Source organism: Lithobates pipiens, unplaced genomic scaffold (assembly GCF_037356315.1).
Source record: "Lithobates pipiens isolate NorthernLeopardFrog02 unplaced genomic scaffold, aLitPip1_a1.2 Scaffold_27, whole genome shotgun sequence".
NCBI classification, from domain to species: Eukaryota; Metazoa; Chordata; class Amphibia; order Anura; family Ranidae; genus Lithobates; species Lithobates pipiens.
This window is the reverse complement of record NW_027507788.1, coordinates 64,540,352-64,554,161: the sequence shown is the minus strand read 5'-3', so window position 1 is coordinate 64,554,161 and position 13,810 is coordinate 64,540,352. Positions and strand designations below refer to the sequence as shown.

Genomic DNA, 13,810 nt, shown 5'->3' with positions numbered 1-13,810 from the left:
ATCGAAATATTCCTCCATCAGCATTGCATAGCATCTACAGTAGATATGAACCCTTTAGTGGAGGTGGAGTGTTGCATCATGTTAAAAAAAGGGGTTGGGGATAGCATAGGAGACGCCAAGGAGGGTTGCACTTGAATGGAGATATGAGAAATTTAGTACTTGAATGGAGATATGTAGAAATGTAGTATATTTTGTAGTAGAGGTCGACCGATATGGGTTTTTCTCTGGCTGATGCCGATACCGATATTTAGAAATCGCCACGGCCAATGGCCGATATATGATGCCGATTTTTTTTTTTGGGCCGATATGTTAGGCCGATTATTTATTTATTTTTTCCCCTTCATCTCATAAAATCTAACAGTTAGACACCTTTCCCCCTGGGGCGTTTTTCAGGCGCTTTAAAATAGTGCCTGTAAAGTGCCTGCAAAACAGCTCCCCTGCAGTCTGTGTGGAAGCCCCGAGTGCTTTCACACTGAGGAGATGCGCTGGCAGGACGTTAAAAAAAAAGTCCTGCAAGCAGCATCTTTCGAGTGGTGTATACCGCTCCTCCACCACTCCTGCCCATTGAAATGAATGAGCACCGCAGCCGAAGCACCTGCAATGCGATTTGGCAGTGGCGCTTCACGGGCACATTTAACCCCTTCCTGGGCCGCTAGCTGGATTATAAGTGCCCCGCTAAAATGACGGTAAAGCGCCACTAAAACTGGCAGCGTTTTACCGTCAACGCCTGCTCGCTCCAGTGTGAAAGCAGCCTTAAGTGATACAGAAAATGTCTTACATTTATTAAACAAAACAAACATCCAAAGAGTTCACTTGTATGTATAATTTAGAATGAAATGTATGTTTTTTATATATATATATATATATATATATATATATATATATATATATATATCAAACCAACAATCTACGAGGTAAATGAATAAATCAATTCACCCATAGAAAAAACAGCGCATATTACTCTATAGAAGAAAAATTGTTCTGGTGCAAACTCTAAGGGTCCTTTCACACGGGGCGGATCAGTTCTGATCCGCCCCGTGGATGTCCGTTTGCTCAGCGGGGATCACTCCGCCGATCCCCGCTGAGCAGGGAGATGACAGCTCCGTCTCTGCACACTGCGCAGGGACGGATCTGTCACAGCGCCGCTCTCCCCTATGGGAGATTGGATGACGACGGACCGCAGTGCCCGTCGTCACCCGATCCGATCCGCAGACGGATGGAAAAATAGCTTTTTCCTCCGTTACACTTTTTCGGATCGGAGCGGGTCGGATGTCAGCGGACATGTCACCGCTGACATCCGACGCTCCATAGACCTCTATGGAGCACCCGTTCAGGTCCGCCTAAAAAACTGACAGGCGGGCCTGAATGGGACGTCGGTGTGAAAGGGGCCTTATTCTACGGAAAACATATGTATATACTCCAAAAATTGATCATACAAAATTGTTATTGTCCATAATAACTATCCGTATGTCCAGTTTATGCTAAATGCTCAAGATAGTTTCAGTAAGAAAAAAACTGAAACAAAGTTATCTATTACAGTCCATAGGGAGTATAGGAAGCAAAACTGAAACAAAGTTTTCTGTCACAGATCATAGGGGTATACAATGCAATCCTTCCTTAACGTGATTAGACTTCCAGCAATGCAGTGCAATGTTCCCAAATTTGCTGGGGGGTAATCCCAAGCATGAAGCGACCCCCTTTAGTTTTATTCTTACCAGATCTGCCTGGTTACACGAGCTTTCAGATATCACTCCTCATCGGCTGGATCTCATCCGCTTCATGAAGCGGATGAGATCCAGCCGATGAGGCGTGATATCTGAAAGCTCGTGTAACCAGGCAGATCTGATCTCGAATTACCTGGTGCTCATGAAGCGGATGAGATCCAGCCGATGAGGAGTGATATCTGAAAGCTCGTGTAACCTGGCAGATCTGGTAAGAATAAAACTAAAGGGGGTCGCTTCATGCTTGGGATTACCCCCCAGCAAATTTGGGAACATTGCACTGCATTGCTGGAAGTCTAATCACGTTAAGGAAGGATTGCATTGTATACCCCCTATGATCTGTGACAGAAAACTTTGTTTCAGTTTTGCTTCCTATGCTCCCTATGGACTGTAATAGATAACTTTGTTTCAGTTTTTTTCTTACTGAAACTATCTTGAGCATTTAGCATAAACTGGACATACGGATAGTTATTATGGACAATAACAATTTTGTATGATCAATTTTTGGAGTATATATATGTTTTCCGTAGAATAAGAGTTTGCACCAGAACAATTTTTCTTCTATAGAGTAATATGCGTTGTTTTTTCTATGGGTGAATTGATTTATTCATTTACCTCGTAGATTGTTGGTTTGATGTTTTCAGTGGTTTTATTTATTTAAAGCCTTTTAACACAGCTGCTTAAATTCCACAGCTCCCAGTTAGGAAGCGCACCATTTAGTGCTAGCGCTTTTGTTTGCTTGGCCAACGGGCGGAGGTTACCCAAAGCAAAGGTGTTTTATATATATATATATATATATATATATATATATATATATATATATATATTGCACAAAAACAGGTAATCAAAACTTTTGGATGAAAAAAAATGGGCTAACTTTACTGTTTTTTTTTTTTAAATCTGTGTATTTTTTCCCCAAAAAATTGAGTTTGAAAGACCGCTGCGCAAATACCGTGTGACATAAAATATTGCAACAACCGCTATTTTATTCCCTAGGATCTCTGCTAAAAAATATATATATAAGTTTTGGGGGTTCTAAGTGAATTTCTAGCAGAAAATACTGGATTTTTATTTGTAAGCATCAAGTGTCAAAAAAGATTTAGTCTTTAAATGGTTAAACTGAGAACTCTACACACTGAGTTGAGTTCATTCATTCAAGTGTAAACATTGTATCTTTTTGATCTTTTCTTGGCAGACTGCCCAGAGAGGAGACAAGTCGCTTCACTCAAAGCCGCGTACACACGGGCGGACTGTCTGGCCTACTTAGTCCGCCGAAACACATTTCAGCGGACAGTCCACTCGTGTGTGGGCTTCAGCGGACTTTTTCAGCGTGCAGTCTTTCGGAATTTCCGTAATACTGTCCGTCGGACTCGCATTTCGGCGGACAATCCGCCCGTGTGTGTGCCAGTCCGCCGTACTTTTGAAATGAGCGGACTGTAAAAGAGCTATAAGAAGGCGCGGTGGCCCGGCAGAAGAACCGAAGAGGGGGACAAGACCCCCGAAGTCGGGAGAAGAGGCCGGCGGCGAGGAAGAAAGTCGGACTCCTCCGCTAGCAAAAGAGCTACAAGAAGATAGCGGAGGAGTCTGGCGAGAAGACCCCCGAAGACGGAAGACCCCCGGAGCTGTGCAATAAAGTATTTTATCTCGTGTATTGTGTTTTTTTTTGTACTTTTATTTTACAGGTGAATGGGTAGGGGTACATTGTACCCCATACTCATTCACATAGGGTGGGGGCCGGTATCCGGGGGCCCCCTTATTAAAGGGGGCTCCCGGATTCCGATAAGCCCCCCGCCCGCAGACCCCGACAACCAACGGCCAGGGTTGTTGGGAAGAGGCCCTTGTCCTCATCAACATGGGGACAAGGTGCTTTGGGGTGGGGGGGCCGCGCGGCCCCCCCTTCCCCAAGGCACCCCCCATGTTGAGGGCACGCGGCCTGGTACGGCTCAGGAGGGGGGGCGCTCGCTCGCCCCCCTTTCCTGTCCGGCCGGGTAGCGTGCTCGGACAAGGGTCTGTTGTGGACTTGGGGGGGGGGACCCCACGCCGATTTTTTCGGCGTTGGGGTTCCCCTTTAAGTCCATTCCAGGCGGCGGGGTCAGCGACGTCTCCTTCGTGGGCCCCGCCTACCTGGAGACGCGCTCGAAATGAGCGGACTTTCCTCCGCGTGTGTGGGCGAGTCCGTTCATTTCTAAAGTAGGGCGGATAGTATGGCGGACTTAGTACGCCGTATTAGTCCGCTCATAAAGTGGTGTGTGTGGTCAAGTCCGTTCATTCGAAAGTATGACGGACTGTCCATCGGATTGTCTGACGGACTAAGTTGGCCAGACAGTCCGCCCCGTGTGTACGCGGATCAAGTCTCCAGGCAACTTGCACTGACTTCTATTACTGAAGTCATTTGCAAGTAGCGCTGAATATATCATCGGCCTTTTTTAACAGCACAATCGGCCGATGCCGATTAATTAAAAAATGCCAAATATCGGCCGATATGTCGGTCGACCTCCATTTTTTAGTATATGTTGCACTTGAATGGAGATATGAGAAATGTAGTATATGGCAAGCCATATCAGGATTGCAGTTAGTCAAAAAATAAAAGCAACCTCCAATTAATGAAAATGTGGCAAAGATGAGTAATGCCCTGGCTGCGCACTGTAGCTTAACCCCCCTGACGGTATTCCCGAGTCTGGCTCGGGGTGGAATTTTTGTACCATTAGCGGTAACCCCGAGCCAGACTTGGGACTGCATCGCTGGATCCAGGAGGAGGTTTACTTACCTTCTCCCTCGGATCCAGCGTTGTCTCCCCGCTGTACGAGCGAGCCGTGCCTCGCTCGATCTATCACGGAGCCGATCTCCGTGCCCTGCGAGCGTTGCGACGCACGGGGACGGAGATCGGCGCCAAATTCAAAAAGTGAAACAGACAGTATACATACAGTATAATGAAATCTTACAGATTACATTGCTGTATGTAAATATTTCACATCCCCTTTGTCCCTAGTGGTCTGTCCAGTGCCCTGCATGTAGTTTTATATAATAAAAACTGTTCTTTATGCCTGGAAACTGGAGATTGTCCATAGCAACCAAACTGTCATTTTACATCAAAAATGGTTTTAGACCAGCTAGAAAACAGCGATAATAAATTGTAATCACTTGCAGAATTGAGCGATAGTGATTTGTGGGGAGATCCGTCATCAAATACTGAAAAGTAATGACAGTGACAATTCTGCAACTGAGCAAATTTCTGTGTTTTTGATTTGATTACATTATTGAATAATTTTTATTATTGTTATATTATTATTTGGTACAATTATTTATAGTTATTTATTATATTATAATTTATGATTTCATTTTTCAAACTTTATCATACCCGGGATGTCTGCTAGACTCTGGTTTGGACAGATTTAAGAGAGTTATTCCTAAGAATTACAGGACTACAATATAAAACGCCAAATTTTCATGCAAAATAATGGTACCGCTTTTAGTACCTAAAATCCGAAATAATCGTACCACCAGGGAGGTTAACCAGTACCAGAGTGAAAAAGTGAAAAATTTTATTAACCATTTTAAAAAATTTAGGGAGAATAACCACTGAAGTATTGTAAAGAAAATAAAGTAACCAGGGCATTAAAATCATTTTTGCCAGGTTAGCTCTAACGGCAACTGAAAGCCAAAATTTAGTCCTTGTCCCTGAACCGTGATAGTAATAGGAGTATGCTAATTCCCACAGTGCTGTCACTTAAAATAATTCCTTATGTATGTTTTATTTGGACTACTGCTGCTCAACTGGGACCCAAGCCTGAAATAATATTGGTTTCAATCACAGTGCTGTCCTTAAGAGCTATCAAACAGTTTATCAAAAATCTGTACTGTGTGGGAAATAGCCTGCAGTGCGTACCTTATAACACCAAAAAGATTTGAAATTGTGCAACATGTGAATACTCCATGTATCCTGCAGTGAATAACATTTACCATCAAGCAGTCATACTATGACAACATAACTAAACTGTCTCACAATCATATATAATGATCCTTCAATATATCCAAGGTGATGCATATCATGCAATACCACCCAATATTACTATAACAATCAAAAGTAAAAAAAAGTAAATATAAAATAAAACATGTAAAGCGATCCCTAAAGTCCAAATCAATTCATGCATCAATTATAATGACCTTTTTTTTTATCAATTCATCCTTCTTCTAGTGCTCCTCATTCAGAAAGTGCTCCAGTGCAGTTCAAAATGTGCAAACATCCAACAAAAAGTGCTTCAGTGCTACGTGCTTTGTATGTGTCCTCCACCGCTCTGTCTGCTGTAACACTTACCAGATTGTTTTGACTTTGTGCCTTTCAGCTACAAAGTCTCCAAAGGCATGTGGATATTACTCTCCTGGGTCTTTACCAAGCTCAGTGTCATGTATCAGGTGTGACCAGAACTGCATGGGCAGCAATAGATGAAACCAAATGCATGTAAAGTGAAAATATTGTGATTTATTAAGATAAATGAAAAATACACAACCACCTCCAATATAATACAATGCACAACAAACCACCTCACAGAGACCCACAAATAACAATAGTCAGACAAGAATATATAATAAATGGGGAATTCCGGAATCATAAACGTAGCCAGGTCAGGGTCATCAACGGGAGATCAGCAGATGGGGACAGGGAACAAACAGGACAGGGACAAGATGGATGGATGGATGGATAAGGCTGCTGGGCAAAGATAAAGGTAACAGGGTCACAGGAGGGACAGATTCAGGTACAGGGCACATGGTTCAGATACAGAGACAGGATCAGGATCGGAGCTCTCAGGTTCAGGTCAGGGTGCAAGGAAGATACCAAGGCAACTGTGTGTGTTGTCAGGTATTTGCTGTATAAACATCTCCTGCAATCAGGCTCAGGTGATGCTTGATCGCAGGAGATGATGTCGGCTCCACACTGCCGGGAACAACCCACTGGTGGATGCCAGTACTGTGGCCCAAGAATCAGATAGCACCACCAGCAGATGAAAGCTCCCCTGACAGTTCCCCTCCCCTGACGGTTCTAGACTGCCAGGAGACACCCACTGGTGGACATCAGTACTGCAAGCCAAATGCCCGCCAGCAGATGGAACCAACAGATGGAACCTTTCCTGACACTTAGGCTGCTCCTCCTTTCCTCTATCTTATACCGCAGATCAAACAGTCCTCATAACTCATGCAAAGGGAACATAAGAGGGATACACATAGTGTAATACCGTTTATTAAAATAATTCCATTAAAATCATCAAGTTACACTCACTTAGATCAATTTGGTGGAGGGCTTTAGGTACACGTTTTACATGTAAAAAACTTGCTTGTAAACCAGGAAGCGACGCTGCAGCAGATGGGCTACAGCAGCAGAAGACCACACCACGTGCCATTCCTGTCAGCTAAAAAACAGGAAACTGTGGATACAATTTGCACAGGGTCACCAAAATTGGATAATAGAAGATTGAAAAAACATTGCCTGATCTGATGAGTCTCAATTTAAGTTGCAACATTGATAACATGAAACATGGAACCATCATGAAAACATGGAACCATCCTGCCTTGTATCAACGGTTAAGGCTGGTGGTGGTGTAATGGTGTGGTAGATATTTTCCTGGCACACTTTGGGCCCCTTACTACCAATTGAGCATCATTTAAACGTTACGGTCTACCTGAGTATTGCGCTGACCATGTCCATCTCTTTATGACTACAGTGTACCCATCTTCTGATGGCTCCTTCCAGCAAGATAATGCACCATGTCACAAAGCTCAAATCATCTCAAACTGGTTTCTTGAACATGACAATGTGTTCACTGTACTCCAGTGGCCTCCACAGCCATTAGATCTCAATCCAATAAAGCACATTTGGGATGTGGTGGAAGATTTGCATCATGGATGTGCCGCTGACAAATCTGCAGCAACTGCGTGATTGCAATCATGTCAATATGGACCAAAATCTATGACGGAATGTTTCCAACACCATGTTGAATCTATGCCACAAAGAATTAAGGCAGTTCTAATTGCAAAAGGGGGTCAACCCGAAACTAGCAAGGTATATCTAATAATAAAGTGGCTGGTGAGTGTATATTACATATATATATCCTTTTTTTTTATATAGATTAACTTATTTTCATCAGAAGTTTCAAAGAAATTTTATAGTAACAATTGTGATTTTTATGGTAACCTTGAATCAAAACAAAGAAGCAGCAAAAATGTAAAAACTAAAAAAAAAACTAAAACTAAAAGCAAAACGGATGCTTGTGTGGCTAACATTAGGCTAGCCATACATCCTGCAATCTGAATGTATAATTGCTGTGCAATCTCCTTTAGATCTATTAAAACTACAGAAATATGTAGAAGTCCTCCCTAAACCATCTAGTCTGCAGTCAGGTAAGCTCTCATATTACAAAGCTTATTATTCATATTGCAGGGTTTATGACCAGTTTTAGATATTTGAATCTAAATGTCATAGTGCCCTCTGGGAACTGTTTCTATGTCAGAAGTCTTTAAATTCAATTGAAAAACTCCTTAAAGGGACCTTGTCACAGAGGCTGCTATTGCTGATCTTTCTGTCTATAGATTCAGCTGCTTAGCTGTCATGCTGAATCTATTGGGTCAATACAGTTATGCTGGGCATATAATCATTCAAAATGACAGTTGCTTTGATAAAAAAAAAATTGCATCTTCCAGGAAACAACTGCACTAAGTCACTGTTTTAACTGCAAACAATAAATTTTACCAAAAAATAGACAAATGTTGATCATGTTGAACTTTTCTTGCTGTGTCGGTTGTTTATAAGCAAACGATCTTTGTCATGGTTAGAGCTCTATGTTTGCTTATTATTGCTATAAGTATAAGCCCACGTACACATGGTCGGAAATTTTGCCAACCAAATCCGTCGGATTTTGCCCGTCGGATTTAGTCCGACGGATTGTGTCTGAAACTGTTGCATACACACGGTCGGGCCAAGTTGGCGAAAAAAATCCGATCTTTCAGAACGTGATGACGTAATTTCGTTACGATGGGACTACATTCAGGCTAGTAGCCAATAGCTTTGATGTAGGAATTTGATCTGAGCATGCATGGCACTTGGTCCGATGAAAATGCTCTACACATGATCAGATTAGGTCCGTCCGGCCCAGTTGGTTGGGAAATCTTTCATGTTGGAAATTTGGATCGGACGGAGATTCGGACGGAATCAGTCCGATGCATACCACACACAGTCGGATTATCTGACGACATGGTCCGATAAGACTCATTCCAACAGATTCTCCGACTGTGTGTACAAGGGCTAAGACTTGCTGTACACACATAGATTCTATCGTTCAGACTAGAAGCTGAAAAAAAAAAAAAAAAAACTATATACAGGGGGTCATTTACTATAGCACCAGAAAGTACCGGGCACTATGGCAAATAATAGCGCCCATTTTAGCCAAAGAAAATGTCAACAGGCGAATGAAAATTAGCGCTATTAGCGGCGAACATACGTTAATAAATTCTAAATTCTAATTAGCGCTTCTGTCTATATGCAAATGCCAATTCCTACTAAGTTGTTATATAGCACTGCACTGTAACCATGATCCATGTATGTGAAAGAAACATTTTTTTGTGAGATGTGGTCCTCGTGTGCATCTATTGATGTATATTGCAATTAGTATTCTTAGTTTTTTTCCTTCTTTTGCTAACGAATGCAGTTATGAATGATTATTACATAGTAATGTCTGCTATTCTGTAAAGTTACATGTCTTAAACATTTAAGTTACCTATATGTTGTATGTTGTTTTTTATTTTTAATTTTTTTAATTTAGGTGACTATAAAGTGATAACTATTTATGTTTATTCTTTAAGTGCTTCACGATGATATACGTCAGCAGAAGGCCACATACAGGCAGAATCACGTACCTGTACATTGCCCTTTATGAGGTGGCAGGGGCACGTGCCACTGGGGGCACGCTCGCGGGAAACACCGTGAGTCCAGTCACGGGTCCCGCGGACTCGATCGCTTCGGGAATACCCGCAATCGTCTCACGCGGAGGAAGAATGGGGAGATGCTAAAGTAAACAAGCATCTCCCTTTTCTGCCTAGCAACAGCGATACTTATCTCTGCTCCCTGTGGTTGGAGCAGAGATCAGTGACGTATAAAACACAGCCATGCCCCCCACAGTTAGCAACACTCCCCTAGGACACACTTAACCTCTACACTGCCACCTAGTGCTTAATCCCTTCACTGCCAATCAGAATGAGTGCATTTGTATAGCACTGATTGCTGTATAAATGACAATGGTCCCAAAAATGTGTCAAAAATGTCCGATGTGTCCGCCATAATGTCGCAGTCATGATAAAAATCTCTGATCGCTGCCATTTAAAAAAATATATATATTTATAAAAAATGCCATAAAACTATCCCCTATTTTGTAAACGCTATAACTTTTGCGCAAACAAATCAATAATTGCTTATTGTGATTTTTTTAACCAAAAATATGTAGAAGAATACATATCGGCCTAAATTGAGGAAAAAAAATAGCTTTTTATATATTTTTGGGGGATATTTATTATAGCAAAAAGTAAAAAATAATGTGTTTTTTCAAAATCGTCGCTCTTTTTTTGTTTATAGCAGAAAAAAATTAAAACTGCAGGGGTGATCAATTACCACCAAAAGAAAGCTCTATTTGTGGGGAAAAAAAGGACATTAATTTTGTTTGCGCAATTGTCAGTTAAAATGACGCAGTACCAAAAAGTGCTCTGGTCAGGAAGAGGGTAAATTCTTCGGGGGCTGAAGTGGTTAATCATACTACAATATTATGCAGGTCTCGTACTTAGCACATTGGTTTAGTGGTCTACTCTGATGTCTCCACAGCACTCATGGTACAAGTTCAAATACCAGCCAACCTACCACCCACCAGCTGTGTTTATTTTTTCAATGCACAAGCAAATTAAAATAAACAAAGAAATGTAATCTGCCTGTTAGCTAGTGTGTGGTGTTTTGAATTTCACAGCATAATAGTATTGAATACTTCATAAAAATTATATAGTATATAGCTCTCGTAAATTTATTGTCCAATATATACCATATTGACAGCGCTAAAACAACAAAACAATCAATCTTAAGAGGGCGATGGTCCCAGATTGATTGTTTTGTTGTTTTAGCGCTGTCAATATGGTATATATTGGACAATAGATTTACGAGAGCTATATACTATATAATTTTTATGATTTATTTATCTTTTGTATGATAGCAGCTTGCAAATTATATCATCCTTGACTCTGTGGGCGCTGGGATCAGTGGGGAATATTCTTAACATTTTATGTTCAGGTTGTTTGCCAGTGATATTAGTACTTAGTATTGAATACTTACATATCAGTGCATGCATTTGAAGAGTTAATATAATACAATCAAGCTATCTTTTAGTATCTCTCTGTGGGATTTGAACCCATGTGTCCTTCAAAGCCTAACCTTTATCAATGTAGAAGTGCTAACCACTAGCCTATTGGGCATCGCACATTATACATAGAAAATACATTTACTAGTGTTTGATGTTTCTTCTCCCTGAGCTGTTTCTCCTGCCACCATCTTCTCCCGCTGATGTGTTCTTCCGCGCAGCCGGTTACCCTAATAAAATAAAAGCTGCTCTTCTTCTGTGGCCATCCAATAATGTCACCTGGAGAGTCTGCTCCATGTAAGAGATGCCACACAGGGGGCAATGACAACACAGCGGATGAAGACCACCACAGAAGAAGAGCAGCTTTTTTTTATTAGCGGGTAACCAGTGGTGTGGAAGAACACAGCAGATGGAGAAGACGGTGGCGGCAGGAGAGGCTCTGGGAGAATACAGCTCGGGGAGAAGATGGAGATGGTAGAGACAGCGTCTGGAGAAGATGGCTCAGGGAGAAGACAGCTCATAACTATTTTACAATAAAGGACTTGTCAAAAACCCGCTATTGATTTTTTTACATTTTACTGATTTTTTTGGTGAACGGGTATGATGTACCCCATACCTATTTACATAGGGGGGCAGGATCTGGGAGCTCCCTTGTTAAACCCCCTCCTGTAGACTGACAACCACCGATCACGGTTGTCGGGAAGAGGCCCTTGTCCCCATCAACATGGGGAAAAGGTGCTTTGGGGCATGTGGCCTGGTATGGTTAAAAAGCTGAGAGTGCTAGCTCGCCCCCCCCCCCATCCTGACCTCCAGGCTGCATGCTTGGACAAGGGTCTGGTATGGCTTTTGGGAGGCCCCACATCAATTTTATTTTACATTTTGGTGTGGGGTTCCCCTTAAAGTAAGTCCATACCAGATATGTACTGAGAGGGACCCTACGACCTTTTTTCCATGAATTTTGGAATTCCATAACATAATATTATTGAATAAGTACATACCATTGCATGCATTTGAAGAGTTAAAATGGGGAATAATCCAAACTGATCTGCATTGGCTACTTATGCTGCTGAGTGCAATGCATGCTTCCAAGAGGTGATGCTGTGAGGGGGATTTGAACTCATGAGGGCAGCAGGGCATACCGCTAAGCTACAGAGCTGAGCACATACCTACAGAGAAAATATATTTACTAATGTTTGAATCTATACAATAATGTTTTGGATTTCCGGCATTAATATTATCGTAACAACCATGCTCATGCTGAGGTGGCATTGGCTGATAGGCATTAGCCTCTTTTCAGTATATGCTGCTAAGTCTAATGCAAGCTTTCAGTAGGTGATACCATCTGTTATCCCTAACCCATTCCACCACTCAGCCATTTGAGCACAATTACTGTATATTGAGAACATACGTTTACTAGTGTTTGATGGTGGGACTACTTTATATTGTAGGTATAATAATACTCAGCACAGTGAGTTAGGCCCCTTTCACACTTGTGCGACCTGAAAGTTGCGAGATTTTGATGCAACTTCAAGCAATGCCTGTGTTATCTTGAGGTCTATGGGTGCAGGAGTCACAGGGAAAGGCGTGCAACTTTTCCTCAGCAACTTTGCCCCGATTCCAAGGAATACCTGTGTAAACTATGGACCTCAACTCGCATCAAAGTCAGACCAAAGTAGTACAGGGACTATGTTGAAGTCAGTGTGAGTTGAAGTCACACAAATATGAATGGTACACATTGAAAATCATGGGGTATGACTTGTCATGCGATTCTGATGTCCAAAGTCGCACAAGTGTGACTCAGCCCGAATTTGTGAGCGATTTCAGAGACATCAGTGCACTTTCCTGCACAGATGTCTAGTGAAATCACATAGGTCACAACTGTCCCTGATTTGGAACAAAGTCTCTCTGTCCCTCTTTCCTCCTCATTTGTCCCTCATTTTGTTCTGATCTGTATAGTTGTATATAAAATGCACTTTTTATCTTTCATAAAGGGTTTCCCAGTGCTAAACCTTTCATCTAATTTCTAAAATGCTTTGTTTGTAAATTCCCAAAGCCAATCTAAAGGAATATTATTGGTAAAAAAAAAAAGCACTTAGAGGTTTAACTAATATATATTATATATATATATATATATATATATATATATATATATATATATATATTTTTTTTTTTAAATAATTCTCCTTTAAGAAGGTGTTTTAGGAGGTATGTCCTATGCCTACCTACTTTTGCTAATAGGTGTCCCTCATACCCATCTCAAAAAGTTGGGAGGTAAGAAATCGCCCCCTGAAGTTGCCCAAAGTAGTGCAGGAACTACTTTTGGGAATCGTTGTGGCGTCGCCAATTCGGACAGTTTCATTGCCGTCAATAGGCGGCGATTTGGCCTGCAATTTGACTTGTCAATTCAGAGCTTTGTGTGAACATGGGTGAAGTTGCATAGATATTAGAGCTGCACGATTGTGGCCAAAATGAGAATCATGATTTTTTTTGCTTAGGATAAAAAGATCACGGTTCTTGCGACGTAAAATCTTTTTCATTATCCCAAAAAAAATTGGGCTAACTTTACTGGTTAGTTTTTTTTTATTATTATTCATTAAAGTAATTGTTTCCCAAAAAATTGAATTTGAAAGACCGCTGCGCAAATACAGTGTGACATAAAATATTGCAACAACCACCATTTTATTTTCTAGGGTGTCTACTAAAAAA

The 13,810-nt window shown here is 41.5% G+C and overlaps 1 protein-coding gene across 3 annotated transcripts in view; it reads right to left on the bottom strand.

Moving 5' to 3' along the window:
- Window positions 1-13,810, bottom strand: part of FLT3LG (fms related receptor tyrosine kinase 3 ligand) — a 601,019-nt gene that overhangs the window by 569,379 nt on the left and 17,830 nt on the right. The window contains exon 1 of one of the 3 annotated variants that reach the window (XM_077457021.1): window positions 5,886-6,026. The exons of the other annotated variants lie outside the window; for them this stretch is intronic. The gene's annotated coding sequence lies outside the window, so the exon portion shown is untranslated. Of the gene's footprint in view, window positions 1-5,885; window positions 6,027-13,810 lie in introns of those variants that run through there. 3 annotated transcript variants of the gene reach the window in all.